Raw genomic sequence first — 15,923 nt, forward strand, 5'->3', positions numbered from 1 at the left:
CGCTACTACTGGCGCGGCATGTACAATTTTGTACAAAAGTTTGTTCGGTGCTGTCTTGACTGTCAACGCCGCAAATCGCCGCCTTTACGGCCGTCTGGTGCCTTGCAGCCGCTCCCGTGCCCTACCACACCCTTCGATCGCGTCGGCATCGACCTATACGGCCCGCTTCCTATGACTCCAGACGGCAATCGGTGGATCGTAGTTGCTGTTGACCACTTGACACGCTACGCCGAAACTGCTGCTTTACCAAGTGCTACGGCCCGGGATGTAGCCTTTTTCGTTCTACATCGCTTCGTGCTTCGACACGGCGCACCTCGAGAACTCCTCAGCGATCGAGGTCGCGCCTTCCTCTCCGCAGTCGTCAAAAGTTTGCTCTCGGAATGCCGTATTATTCATCGGACAAGCACGGCATACCATCCCCAGACTAACGGACTCACAGAGCGATTTAACCGCACACTTGGTGACATGCTGTCGATGTACGTGGCATCTGATCATGGTAACTGGGACCGCATCCTTCCATTCATCACGTTCGCGTACAACACCGCGATCCAGGCCACTACGGGATTTTCACCTTTCTTCCTCCTGTATGGCCGCCAGCCTACGCATACCATCGACACGCTCCTTCCATACCATTCTGACGCCTCCGAGTGTCTACCTGTGTCCGACGTCGCCCGACAGGCCGAAGAATGCCGCCAGCTAGCGCGCTCCTTTACGGCCGAGCAACAGCAGCGCCAGAAAGAAAACCGCACCGACACGCTTCCAAACACCACCTACGCTCCAGGCGTTCTTGTGTGGTTGTCTGTGCCTTTCCAGACTCCGGGGCTTTCCTCGAAACTCGTCCCAAAATTCGAAGGGCCTTACCGAGTCTTGGAGCAAACATCTCCGGTGAATTTTCTAATCGAGCCACTGTCACCACCTGAAGACTTGCGCCGGCGTGGACGTGACATTGTCCACGTCTCGCGTCTCAAGCCCTACCACGACCCTCTGCCTCCTGATTCTTAAGGCGCCAGGATGGCTCTTTTTGTCCGGGGGGAGATTGTGAAGAAGAAGACGCGCCTCGCGGTACAGACACATCGCCAACGCGCGGCTCGGCCCCGCTCGCGCTGTTGATTACTGTCGCCTTTTTTGGACAGTGCTTCGGGCTGTCTCGCCGTTCCCGGTCGCCGCGCTTTTGCCTTAGGAGCCGCCAATAAACCTCTTCTCACGATGTTAATAAAACGACGATGTTTATTAAGGGCGAACTTGTGCCCACAACCAAAAGTCACTGCAGTCGCGAAGAAATCCCCGGCAGTCGCGTTCTCAAACTGGCCTCGAACCGTCTCCTTCTTTCTCCTCGCGTGACACCTCGTGCGCGTGGCACATACGAGCCGGGTCGCGTAGCCGGGTCCAACCGGCTACCCGTGCCACGAAGATCGCTGCCTGTTGTTGATGAACGACACCACGGTACGGCGTGCACAGTGTCCAATAGGAAGGGCGCGCAACTTGAATGGGACCTTGTTGCGGCAATATGATCCTCGAGCTCGCGGTTTTGGATCTGCCCGCTTTGGCCACAATGGACAGGGCTTCCTTGGAAATAATACCTTTGGCTTAATTCTTTACTGCCGTTTGCGAGTCGCTTAGTACGACTTCGCATTCCTTTTCTGTGGGGGCCGACGCGATCGCTGCTTCCTCCGCTATTTCCGAGTGTTTGGTGTATGCACTGCATGTGTTTCTTAATTTGGAGTTTGTGTCTATGATCACGGCGGTGTATTTTTGGCCGTTCGGATATTCGGCTGCGTCGACAAAGCGCGCGTTTCTCTCCCTGCCGTATGAACGGAGCAGAACCTCGGCTCATGCCTTTCTTCTACCTCGGTTGTAATCGGGGTGCACGTTTCTTTGGATGTTTGCCACTGTTGCTCAATGATTTCATTTTATTTTTGTGGCGAGCCCTTACGAAAGCGGCTGAAGAGAAACGCCGTGCCATCGCAAAAGATCCCGCTGCGGTCCCACGAAGCGAGAGCGAGACCTAAAGGAGTACTGACACAAAAATTTGAAGTCGAGATAACTTGTGAGATCGATTTAGTTGGTCACACACACATCGTCTATAAAATATCAGCGGCAGATATCGCTTAGAACATCATTAAAATCAATTTTAAAGTACGTGCGCGCAGCCAACCGCAAAACAGAGCACCTCGCGACATTGACAACAACCGGATTGTAGGCTGGAGAGCCTGGAGACGGAGCCGAGACAGACGGATGCCGACAGCTAAGTTCTATTTCTATTTCTAATTGCAGCGGCGGGAAATCTGAATGGAGATAGGGCCAGCATAGAAACGTAGGTTGCAGAGAATTGGAGCACTGCGAAGCCAGGAGAACACTTAGCCAAAGTAGGGCGATAAAGTAGGTCGTGGCCAACACATAACAGTTAGGACTAAAGGTTTAATAGTTAGGGCTTAAAGGTTTTTTTTTTTGTCCTATTTTTTCTTTTTTTCCCTGGTTATTGGTTTGGTTATTTTACTAGCTCTCTTTATTCTTCTAGAGATTCCCAGTGGTCTTTATTATAGTTAATTTTCTTCCTCGCTTGTACACTGTTAAATAACAGTAGGACAAGAGAATTCATGGGACGGCCGGCTAGAAAAGCCAAGGAGGAAGGTGGGGACCTCGCCCAGTGTGAGAGGTGTGAACGATGGTGTTATTTGGATGAAACGACATTCAAAACCGTGGCGGAGGCGGAAGGGAACGGCTTCGTGTGCAGGCTGTATAAGGTGATTGAGAATTTGGAGAAGCAGCTAAAGAGTGAAATTGCGAGGACAAAGGAGGAACTCGAGAAAGAAAAAAACGAAACGCGCAGAGTTTGAGGAAAGGGTCGAGAGGGAGTGGGCCTCAAGAATGGAGGCTGTAGAACGGAAATGGAGTGAGGAGCGAGAGAAAGGGCAGCAATTGGAAAAACAATTGAAAGAGATGAGAGAGAGAGAAGCTGAGAGGGAGGCACAGCAGGAACTGAAGGAAAAGGAAGCAGGAGGACCACCCAGTGGAGCAGAATTGGGGGCGGACACGTTAACGTGGGGACCGCGGGAGACACAGGTACAGAGGGATGAGACGACAGGAGGCAGAGAAGGCAAGGAGGCAGAGAAGGCCCAGCCGACAGAGACAGGAGGGAGGCAAGATTTGCTTGAAGACAGAAAGGTCTGGGTCGTTGGAAGCTCCAACGTATCACGAATGCAAACAGCACTCCTCAGAACAGTGCAGTATGACAGACGAGTGAAGGTCGAATGCATGCCGGGGGCTCGATATGAAGCGGTGGCGGAGAGAGCCAAAAGCAAACTGAATGAAAACAGAGAGGGAAGAAACCTGGTAATTTTGCACGCTGGGGTGAATGCCGTCCTGCAGAATAGGGGGCGAATGCTGGGCAGACAAATTCAAGAGGGAGGGGCGAAATTAAGGGCGACCTCTGAGGCGGTGCACATTGCCCTGTGTACTGTCCCAGAGGTCAGGGGACAGGGCCCTTTCATTGAAGAACAGGTAGTGGCGGCAAATGTAGTGATTAGGGAGTTGGGGCGAGCCCTCAAGTGTGATGTGGTGGAGGTGAACAGAATGATTGGGGGGAAAAACTTCCCCCCTTTCGGCCCGGATGGCATTCACTACACTACACCGGCGGGAGGGCAGGTAGGAACGAGGGTGGGTCGTAGGGCTCAGGCCTTTTTGCAGGCACGCAGGGCGACCATGCAAGCCAAACCGTAAAAGATGAAGGACAGGGAGGGGGAGCAGGACAGGAGCACGGAGGAGGAAGAGGAAGAAGAAGGCAATAAAGGTGGGGTTCATCAACGTGCAGGGGGGAAGAAATCGCATTAAGTGGGACGAAATAGAAGAACAGTTACAAACGGAAAATTTTCAGGTATATGGAGTTGGCGAAACCCATTTAAGAGATGAGGAAGAGCCACCATTCATTGCGGGATTCACCTGGGTTGGGTGCAACAGAAAAAGGAAAGAACGCAGAGGAGGAGGCCTTGGGGCGCTAGTGAAGGGACAGGACTGGGAAAGGTTAAGGGAGAGCTGCAGTAAGCACATGTAGCTCAAGGGCACCGTAGGGGATGTTGAGACAATCCTGGGAGTTGTTTATCTGAAAACGGGGAATGAGTCGAAAGAGGAGAATGCAAAACATTTCAAATGTATGGCCAAGGACATCAGGGAGTTAGCTATGAAACGGGAGATAATCATCCTAGGGGACATGAATGCACATTTGGAATACTTTGACGGGGCGACAGATACAACAGGGCAGATGTTAGTAGATTTTTGTGAGGCTCATGATTTTGTGATAGTTAATACTGAAATTAAATGCGACGGGAAAATAACATGGGAAAGAAATAACACCCACTCGACAATCGACTACTGCCTAATGTCCCACAAGCTGTATGAACGGTTGGGATGTATGGAAATTGATGAGGAAGGTACAAAAAGCCTGGGAGAGACCACAAACGAATTAAAATCAGTTTTGGAAGGACAGTACCACTGGTAGAAACTAAAGAAAGGAAAGGTATGAGCAAATTGAATGACAGGCAGCTACAAGAAGTGGCGAAAAACATTGAAAGCATGGTATCCAAGCAACTGCAAAGGGCATGGACATATGACTAGTTAATAGGTATTTTTAAACGAGAGCTAGAGAAGGGACAGATTAGGAAACTAGGAAGTAAGCAGGGAAAATATAAACCGAAAAGCTGGTGGGACCGAGAAGTTAAGGAGGCCATAGAGCAACGCAAAGATGCGTGCAGAAAACACAGAGCAGCGAAGAAAAGGGGAGCCACACCAGAAGAGGTGGAGACAAAATGGGAGGATTACCTTGCAATGAAAAGAGAAGCATTGGCACTAATTCAAGCCAAGATAGCAAAAGTTGGGGTACAGTGGATGTTAAGAGATACGAAAAAAAGACAGAAATGCCTCTAAGAAATTTTGGGAACACATAAAGCAACAGAGTAAGAAGACAGAGGTGGTTCAGCACTCACTGACCACACCAGAAGGAACAAAGGTAGAGGGAGAGGAAGCTCAGGAATATATTAGGTTAACAATAGAGGCAGCATTTGCAGAGCCAGTGGGTAGCCACCACCTCCATCATCATCATCATCATCATCATCATGTTTTATGTCCACTGCAGGACGAAGGCCTCTCCCTACGATCTCCAATTACCCCTGTCCTGCGCCAACCCATTCCAACTAGCGCCCGCGAATTTCCTAATTTCATCGCACCATCTATAGTTTTCTGCCGTCTTCTACTGCGCTTCCCTTCTCTTGGTACCAATTCTGCAACCCTAATGGTCCAACGGTTATCTAACCAGCGCATTACATGACCTGCCCAGGTACATGTTTTCCTCTTGATGTCAATTAGAATATCGTCTATACCCGTTCGCTCTCTGAACCAAACTTCTCTCTCTTAACGTTATGCCTAGCAATCTTCGTTCGATCTCTCTTTGCGCGGTCCTTAACTTGCTCTCAAGACTCTGCCCCATATGTCAGCACTGGCAAAATGCACTGATTGCACACCTTACTTTTCAATAATAATGGTAAGCTTCCAGTCAGGAGCTGGCAATGTCTGCCGTATGCGATCCAACCTATTTTTATTCTTCTGTGAATTTCCTTCTCATGATCAGGGTTCCCTGTGATTAATTGACCTAGGTAAACGTACTCCTTCACAATCTCTAGTGGCCGACTGGCGATCCTGATCTCTTGTTTCTTTGCCCGGCTATTTATCATTATCTTCATCTTCTGCATATTATTATTCAACCCCACTCTTACATTCTCTCTGTTAAGGTCTCCAATCATTTGTTGTAACTAGTCTGCATTGTTGTTGAATAGAACAATGTCATCGGCAAACCGAAGGTTGCTGAGATATCTGCCGTCGATCCTTACTCCTAAGCCTTTCCAGTTTAATAGCTTGAATTCTTCCAAGCACGCAGTGAATAGCTTTGGAGAAATTGTCTCCCTGTCTGACCCCTTTCTTTATAGGTATCTCCCTGCTTTTCTTGTGTAGAATTAAGGTAGCTGTAGAACCTCTGTAGATATTCTTACGCGAAGGGCGAGTAAGTAAGACGAGAAACTACTTACAGAATATATTTACAACAACGGTTGCAGCGCTGACCGGTTAGATTCACAGCGCGAGCCCAGTTCGTTCTTCCTCCTCTTTTCTGGAGTGATGGCGCCTACGCGCCTCGTTCAAACAAACAAATACCACACGCATGTAGCAATATTTTCCAAGCTTTTTACGTAAGCGTTCTGTACTCCTTGATTACGTAGTGCCTCTATGATTGCTGGTATCTCTACTGAATCAAATGCCTTTTCGTAATCTATATAAGCCACATAGAGAGGCTTATTGTACTCTGCAGATTCCGCGATAACCTGATTGATGACATGGATGTGACCCATTGTAAAGTATCTCTTCCTGAAGCCAGCCTGTTCCCTTGGTTGACAAAATCCAGTGTTGCCCTAATTCTATTGGAGATTATTTTGGTAAATATTTTATATAATACTGGGGGCAAGCTAACGGTCCCATTATTTTTCAATTCTTTAACGTCTCCTCTTTTGTGGATTAGTATAATGTGTGCATTCTTCCAGTTTTCTGGGACCCTTGCAGTCGATAGACACTTCGTATAAAGATCCGCCAGTTTTCCAAGCATTATGTCTTCTCCATCTTTGATTAAATCAACTGTTATTCCACCTTCTCCCCCCGCTCTTCATCGTTTCATGTCTTGCAGGGCCCTTCTGACCTCATCGCTAGTTATAGGAGAGTTTCTGTATCCTGTTCACTACTGTTTCTAAGTGAGGTATCGTGACTCCTCTGGGTACTGTATACAGGTCAGCTTAGAATTTTTCCGCTGCTTTTACTATATCTTCGAGATTGCTGATGATATTATCCTTCTTATCTTTTAGTGCATACATCATGGTTTGTCCTATGCCAGGTTTCTTTTTTACTGATTTCAGGCTGCGTTCATTTCTTACGGCTTCTTCAGTCTTTCTCATGTTATAGTTTCGAATATCAGTTATTTTCGCCTTGTTGATCAGTTTTGACAGTTCCGCGAATTGCGTAACGCTGTGCGGCCGCCAGTCCCATACAACCGCGTAGAGCGCATGACTCTGCGATTCTAGACGTACTGCGCTCACCGCGAAAGGTTAGAAAAACACCCACATAAGCACAGCAGAGAAGTGGCTACGTGAGGCGGTTCGCCCGATAACTGTAGAAGCGTCATTCAAAACAAGTAATTGTTCTCCACTTCCGGCGGCGTTTTCCCTACTTCCTTTTTAAATAAAAAGATGTTGATCCATAAATATTCTCATAAACAACGGTTAACTTTTTTATTATTTGTTTTTGCTTGCAGTTTGGTTGTTGCCTTGGCTCTCTCCCTTAGTAGATCGCTTAATTTCTCAACTCCTTGCGATTTTTGTTTCCAGTTGCCAATTTTGCACGAAAAGTGATATACAATTAGGGAAAAACAGACGAGGTAACGGGCGACAGTCATCTTGCTTATGGGTTTAAGGGTTATTGCAGGGTTTCATGATGGACGCTCTTTCACATTATTTTATTTTGCACCTTATCTAACCCATATCACGTGTATATGGTTCCGGGCATCTGCAAGCGTTGCGGCGAGCCGTAACTCAAGGAAATAATGAAGCAAAGGGAAAAGTTAAACGCAATTGGCGTTTTCTCCGGCCGCAACTTGTTCCATGAGAGTACAGACCAGCTGAGTAACAGCCGCATCCCTCTCCTGGTCCCAGGATCAGCCTAAACAAAGAAGGTGGAACTAACAAAAGCAACAGCTATGCGCGTGACGGTTGAATAGATGGTGACAACTGAACGCATCTCGAGTTAATCGCGCGGGTGCGGAATCTATGAGAAAACTGTCCTTCACATTACAAGAGATGCCGATAACTACCGCCATCTAAAAGGAGTGAAAAAGGCAGCATAACGCTGACCGATGAACAGCTGCCAAGTCTCAACATTGTTCTGGCGACGCTTTAGGAATCTGTGAGGAGTGGTGGCGTGGGTGGGGAGGGGGGGGTATGCCACTTGATTTCGGAGGGGGGGGGCCGGGCCCCCCCCCCCTGGATACTGTTACGTTTCGCCTACGACGCGCGGTTTAGCCGGCGCGGCTGCAACAAAGCGGCAGACATTTTGGCCCGTTCGGCGTCGCCGCTACGCCTCCCCGCCAAGCGCGTCCAGGCATGTTCCGATGCCACGTGTCTTCATGTGCGTGTGTGAGTGTTGTGCATATTGGTGCCCACGCTTGTCGAAGCGCGGCAGCCGGGGAAAGGAGCTCCCAACATCTGTGAAGCGAGGGGGTCTGACAGGCGGCGACACGACAGTGTGAGTCACCTTCTCCTCCCCATTGTGCCCGACCGGCGGCGACACGACAGTAGGAGTCACCTTCTCCTCCCCATTGTGCCCGACCGGCGGCGACACGACAGTGTGAGCCACCTTCTCCTCCCCATTGTGCCCGACCGGCGGCGACACGACAGTATGCGTCACCTTATCCCATTGTACAGTCACGTGCTCGTCTATAGAGGGGTTCCTTCTTGCCCTCAACTGCGAGAGTATAAAAACAGCTGCCCCCGGACGCCAAAGAGAGGGCTCCGATTTCTTCTCTTGAGTAAAGTGCACTCCCGTCTCTCTGCTTCGGTCAACCTGACCGCCAACTCTTTGCGATGTTAGAATAAACAAGTTGTTTTGTTGTTACCAGTCGACTCATGCTTTGCCGGGACCTTCGGATGCTTCCAGTTGTACCCCAGGCCGCCAGGCCAACGCTACCCTTGGGGCTTGCGACCCAGGTGCAACAACGGGCGTCAGCGCCGAGTTCCCAACAACTCGCGCCAGCGGTGCGACCACAACAGTACGTACCTGCATCAGTCATATACAGAGTAGCAATGCAGATGGTGAAAAAGAGAATGGAGGAATGGGCAGAACGTGAAGAGATCTTGGGAGAACTGCAGAATGGATTTAGAAGGAACAGAAGGCTAGATGATAATTTATTTGTTATAACACAGTGCATAGAGATAGCGACAGCCAGGCAGAAACCGCTATGGGTAGCTTTTTTAGACATTAGAGGAGCCTATGATAATGTAAACCGAGAAAAGTTATGGAGCCAGTTGAGGGAATATGGTCTAGATAGAACGATGATTGAGTTCCTACTACAAGTTTATACAGATAATGAGGTAGAGATAACATGGGAGGGGAAACTACAAAGCCAGCTAAAATAAGAAGAGGTCTCAGGCAGGGCTGTCCATTGTCGCCTCTGCTTTTTATGATCTACATGAGCCAAATGGAAAAGAGACTAGAACAGAGCACAATAGGAACTGACATAAGCTATATGCTGGAAGGGCAGAAGGTAGCTCAAGTACTAGCCGGACTGATGTATGCAGATGATATTGTACTGCTTGCTGACACCCGAGTAGGGCTACAGGAACTAATGAGCATATGTGGAGAGGAAGGAGAAAAATTGGGACTGCAATTCAGCAGAGAGAAGTCTGGGATAATAGTATACAATGAAGAAAGGGGGGAACCATTGGAAATACAAAGCACTAAGATTGGTCATGTTGAAAAATACAAGTATTTGGGCATATGGCTAAACGAGGGCAAAAAGTACTTGGAAGAACAGGAAAAAATTATGATTGAAAACGTGAAAAGGAACTCAGCTGTAATGAAACACAAGGCACTTTGGAACTATAATAGGTACGAGGTGGTTAGGGGCGTATGGAAAGGGGTTATGGTACCTGGCCTCACATTCGGAAATTCAGTACTGTGCGTGAAAACGGAAGTTCAGGCACGCATGGTAACGAGACAGAGAAGTGTAGGCAGGTTGGCCTTAGGAGCACACGGGAACACCCCTAATGAGGGAGTGCAGGGGGACATGGGATGGACGTCATTCGAAGGTAGAGAGGCAATAAGTAAACTAAAATTTGAACAGAGACTCCCAGCACTAGAGGAAAAAAGGTGGGCAGGAAAAGTGTACAAATATCTGTACATGAAAAGTTTGAACACAAAGTGGACACTCAGAACGAGGAAGCTGAGGAATAGATACCTACAGCCGAGGGAGGGGGTCCAACGTGGTTCTAGTGTGGGAAAGGAGGTGAAGGAGACGGAAAGAAAAATGTGGGAAGAAAGAATGCTCGGAAAGCCAGCGCTATCAATGTATAGGTCATAAAAACAGGAGATTAAGAGACAGCTCTTATTTGATAACTCGCGGGACAGCTCACTATTATTCGAAGCTAGGACGGGGGTTTTGAGAACGAAAACATACAGGGCTAAATTTGAAGACGTGGACCTTCGGTGCACAGCTTGCGGAGCCGAAATGGAGACCACTGAGCATATAGTGCTGAGATGCACAGACCTTCGCCCGACCCTGGCAGAGGGAACAGTGGCAGATATGGAAGGGGCATTAGGTTTTCCCGGGGAACGAGGGCAAATAGACGAGAAAAGAGTGGCAGTAACGAAGGGGAGGCTAGAGGATTGGTGGAGGAAGTCAAGCTATAGATAATACCATAAATCGGGGAGATAATGTTTCCTCTACTGTTATAGATAGTTATTTTGGGGGGAGGAGGGGAGTGAAAACTAGGTTAAGGAAAAGAGGATATAAAGAAAGAAAAAGATAATAACAAAATAGGAGGGGGAGCAAAAGGCTAGGTGGCGCCAGCCGCCGCCCGTTACAAAGGGTATAGCCGCCATCCATCCATCCATCCATCCATCCATCCATCCAAATAGCCAAGAAAACGCTACGTCATGTGGCTACGTCACGAATTTTCGTTGGCTGCCATGCGGCTTAAATGTACTCTTCTCCTCCGTTGTTGCTTATTCTAGCTGTTGTAGTGGGACACTCTCCGTGTCGCTGCAACTGCAGTTTCTTTCGTGTCCATCGGGATATTTCCCACACTATCAGCTTGACTACAGTACACTGTAGCTTGACTGCGCTGCCACAACGTTCAACGCTGATTATGTTGTGTGTCTTGCCATTGATTGTGGCCGATGCGAGGGTTTTGTTGAGGTTCGTCCTCGCCATCGCTGGCCGCAATATCTGAGTTGATTGGCCACGTCTAAAGCGCGAGACACATGGCGCGATTTTCCGTGCGATATGTAGTACGCAGTGGCGTAGCTAGGTCGTCTAGCACCCGGGGCCCATAGGCCTTCTGTCACCCCACTCCCCGGGTGTAGCCGGCGGAAACAGAGGTGTCTTCAGACGTATGACACCCCCGCCCCCCCCTCACTGGCCCCTTGCACCCGGGGCCCACGGCCCCCCGGCCCCCCCTGTTGCTACGCCACTGGTAGTACGGCGCGTCGTGTGCGACTTGCCGCATGCGGCGATTCGGGACACATGGTACGAATGAGCAAGGGGCGGCCCAGAACCGGCGCCCATGCGTGGAAGTTCGGAATGCTGCGTAACTTCGAACAGAAAGTGAAAGCAACCGTATTTGCACAGCTATCTTGTTTGAAACAAACAATGACAATATAAACAGGTCTATGCAAGCACTGTAGAGGTGTTTCCGCAAGGCCGCGTTAGCAGTATCGGATCCGTTGACAGCCGCCGATGGCCAGAGCCGGCAGGCATAGCTCCCTGGGCCATCGAATCCGACACCGGTTGCGCTTGTGACACGATCGCTTGCAGCTCGTATAACGAAGCGCCTATGTTAGTCGGCACAACGTGTACACAGTTATGTCACGCTTAAATTGCAGCACATTTGATTTCATTGGCGTCGACAGAAGCGAACGAGTATGCCAATCGAGCTTGCGATCGCTGGGAAACGATGTAGGCCTAGCTCGCCGGCCGTCTATCCGGGGCCGAGGGTCCTTGCGATGCGTCCGCAGCTCGTAATAAAGCGCCTAAATTCGTCAGCACAATCAACGCCTGAACATTTATGTTTCTCTTAAGTGAAAATACGGTTAGTTTTCCCGGTGCCGTTAGTAGCGATGAGTAAACAGGCCAGTCAGGCGAGCCGCTTCGCATACAGACGATTGCTAGCGCGCCTGCGCTTACCGCGCCAGAGTAGAAATCACGCCAACGATTTACTGTTTCGCACAACGTTTTATAACTCGCGCTCTTTCGAGGTCACTTTATTCTAGAAGTTATTTCTTGTCAGAAACAAATTGTAGCCCATTTATGTGCCGCCGTCAGCAGCGAAAGAGGCCCGCATTTCGACAAGGGACAGAAAGAAACAGACATGATCGGAGCGGCGAGGCGCCCGCTTGCCGGCCCCGCCCCGCCCCGCCGGGTTTACCACGTGGCCATGACGTTCACGCTACCGGCGCTGTCATTGGCTGCGGTCGTCCGACCGATGCGGCAGTCGCACGACAATATTCAGCAAGTTGGTCGCGCACGCTGGCTGCGCGTCAGAGCATACGTCATGGCTTTTTGCGAACACGTGACCACTTTGTTTACATTCCCGTTTGTCCTGTCTCGTTGCTCTCTGGAACCGAAACTTCGACTGGTCACTACAAAAAAAGACTGCAAATAATTACCTGTCGCGCCCTGAAGTAAATGAGGTTTCGTGCCGAGATTACTGGGTCATTAACTACTTATTAAAGGAGAAAAAACCACGTGGATTTTTTTTGTGTCAGTACTCCTCTAAGGTTGTCCGACGAACACCCTCTACAGATTCCCAAAATAAATTTAAATACGCAAGTGTCACCATTTATTAAAGTTTTCTGCCTGCACTCGCGCTGTTTCCGCAAATACTCTGCGACGGTGCCTGACGCTGCGTCGTGAGCATTACAAACTAGAGAACCTATTCCGCAACTGTTCTTAGTCGCTTTGGCTCAGAATGAAACAGGCGGTCTATGCACAAGGCGCTCGCTGATTTTTTTGCCGTAGTGAAAGGTGTGTACCGATCGGAGGTCGAGCGCACGCGTTTCTGATTTCGTAATTTTTGTTTGGTCTTAAAGCATGTCTTCCATAACAATGTTGCAGGAAACAAGGGCCATGACTACGTAACTGAAGCGGTAATTGACGAATACTGCGCATGCAAGCTTCCCTACAGCACGCGAAAACGCTAATCGTGCTGGAAAGAGGGGCGCTGGCACACCTCATCGTCTCGCTCAGGTATTGTAAATTGGCACTGCTGAAATGTTTCCTTTATCTGGGATCATTAAAAAGCATTCCGCAACTAGGCCGGTACATGGAGCCATTTATCTCATCGTGAATGCACAAAACTATTATTTTATGCAGCGACATGGGGGGTACACTTCGCTTTGTTGACATCCGAGCGCTACCAATTAACTGCTTGGTGTCAATTCTTGTACACCGTGTAGAGATTACAAAACGTAACTAGAAATATTGACCTTTACGGTGCCGGTCACATTGCAGACTTGAACTTTTATAGTTTGCGGCAGGCCTCTCACGGCACTTGTCTGCAGGCAGAGTGACTCGACCCAGACAGCCACGCTTGTCGTCTCTCATATTTCATACCATATTATATGGCCAGTGATAAACGTAGCCTCTCCCTCTACAACAGATCTCTGCGTTTCATTAGCAATGTCAAGGATCGCGCATAGAGGTACCAGAGGCCCATTAGCCGCCTGCTTCTGAAGATGTGCACGCTTTCGTATTGCCTTCATCACCTCTATCCCCGCCATATGATGATGATGATGTTGTGGCCAACCCTTTGTATCGGGTGGACGTGGCAACCCCCCCCAAGCCATTATGACGCTCTATTGCCTACCTATCGAGCAAAGCAGGCACAGGTAGGATATTGGGAGGCCATATAGAAATGTTCTCCGCGCCACCTATAGGCACTGGAAAGTGTGAATAGAGAGAGATTAGTAAGAGGCGACTGGAAGATTGATGAAAGTAGGGAAACAACAAAAAACGTAGGCCTACAACAAAGTTCACAATAGGGTGTAAGAAAACTTGGTTATGAAAATTCATCGTGGGTTTTCATTTGTTTATCTAGGGAGGACAGTAGGCAGTATAATAGCAAGAGCTTGGTGGCGCAACCCACTGCCCCGTTCCAAAGGGGACGCTCATAACACCCATCCATACAAGGAGCAAGGATGTGAAGCATCACGGAGGAGCGTATACCGAGGCGCGCTGGGCTGACTGCCTGTGGCAGTTGCTATGGGCTCTGTGTGCGCTATGGGCGTACCGGTTTCGTCTCATGATCGACAGACCGAGCACTGAGTGAGGACGGAGCAGCGACAGGCCAAGCGCGAGTCGACTGACCCCGAAGTCGTCACCAAGCTCCGGGCATGAGCTGAACAAGTCCAACAAAAGGCGTGGACTTGGCGTGCCCAGGAGACTCCCGAGGAACGTGCTAGGCGGCTTGTCACAATGCAAACATTCTAAGCACAATGCACGAAAAGTCAGTAGCGTCCATACGCTTGCGCGTAATCCATGTTCACGAAGCGAAACGTCACTATTTTTTATTGCTGCCATACAGAGTATAGGCGGTGCTGTCTGTGATTACTATTCATTCTGGTTTCGAATGAATCCGGCTTGGCCTCATTTCGGTTACTGAGTGAAATATATATGTATATATGACCTCGGCATGGAACTGACAATATTTCCATCCCTGATAAATTTTGTAAATAATTAGAAGAGTTTATTTTCACGAGTTGTTAGCATTGCCTACCGTAAAGAGAAGCAATACTGATACACATATCATTCACATTCATTTCACAAACCATTGATACAAGACTGGCGACGGGGACACTGAAGTCTGACGGTTTTTTGTGCTCAAAGAAGCACGCAAAGAAATTTGAAGCGATGTGAACATACAGCAACATATTTTCTATCCATAGCATTGGGAATACTGGTTAGCTGGCCACCTCTTTAAAAAACGTAATAAACTTTGTCCTGTGCATGCATTTAAATATATTGTGCATGTATACATGGTGTTCACAGTTGAAATCAAATTACGCTGGATGCTTAGAACTTCCTAAGAATGTGAAGGTGAAAGCCTAGTTGGACCTTCTGTTGTTCTGCTGTTGAACTTTCTGCTGATTCCCAGAAAGCCTGCGTCACATTAGGGCCGCATGCTGCTTTCGTCAGGCCACTGCAACAGCTTCATCCACAGCGCTTCCTCCCGACAGTGGTTAAGACACGTGGCATTTCGAGCTGCTCTAACCTCCTCCGCTGTGGCATACTTTCTCGGTCTTCCCCAGCCGCGACTAGGGCCTGATGCGTCGTCAGCCATAGCGATGTGGAATGAAGCTCCGAGCCCACGCAGCGCCGTATAGAAGTTGCGAGCGGGCTTCTAGCATACTGCCGTCGTCTCTAGAACGTACTATGGGTGCCGCTACCGCCATTTCCGTCCTCTTCCATCGCCCTTTCTCAAAACCCTCACCGGCGCTGCGGTGTCCCTTTCCCGGCGCGCTTCGTTTTTCTGTACCTCACAAAACGACCTTTAAACAGAGATATAAGCCTTTCGCCTTAAAGAAAAAAGAAATTGAAGTGAGAAAATACCGATGAGGTAGCCGCGCTGGTGCTTTTAATGCGCTTGTCCTCCAATTGCCAGGATTTGCAGAAATAAAGCAAAAGTATGAATTAGAATCCGTGCATGTCCGTGCCAACAATGACATAAACTTTTAGCCACAATGAAATTCTGAAAACCTACAGGAAAAATGAAATTGAAATAATGCCGATAACTCTGGTCATGACAGTTCATGGGGGGGGGGAGGAGAGGAGGGGTGTAGGCTTTGGCATCGCCGTGGGGCTCCATCCGCCCGTCTCCCCCGAAAACATTGGAGGGGACTCGGGCCACGTAGACCCCTGCCCCACCCCCCTTGTCAGTGCCCAAGGCATCCACCGACACTACATATGAAAACAAAGCGCTGCACGAGCGGAGGTATGTCTACCGCAGCTGCTGTGAATTGCACCCACGCACTGCCTCTCGCGATCTTCCGACTAGCGAGGCAGTCGCACCACACTTGTCTCCGTTTGCAATTTGCTGCACGAGACAGATTGTCCGCGCAAGTCA

Source organism: Dermacentor variabilis, chromosome 6 (genome assembly GCF_050947875.1).
Source record: "Dermacentor variabilis isolate Ectoservices chromosome 6, ASM5094787v1, whole genome shotgun sequence".
NCBI lineage: Eukaryota > Metazoa > Arthropoda > Arachnida > Ixodida > Ixodidae > Dermacentor > Dermacentor variabilis.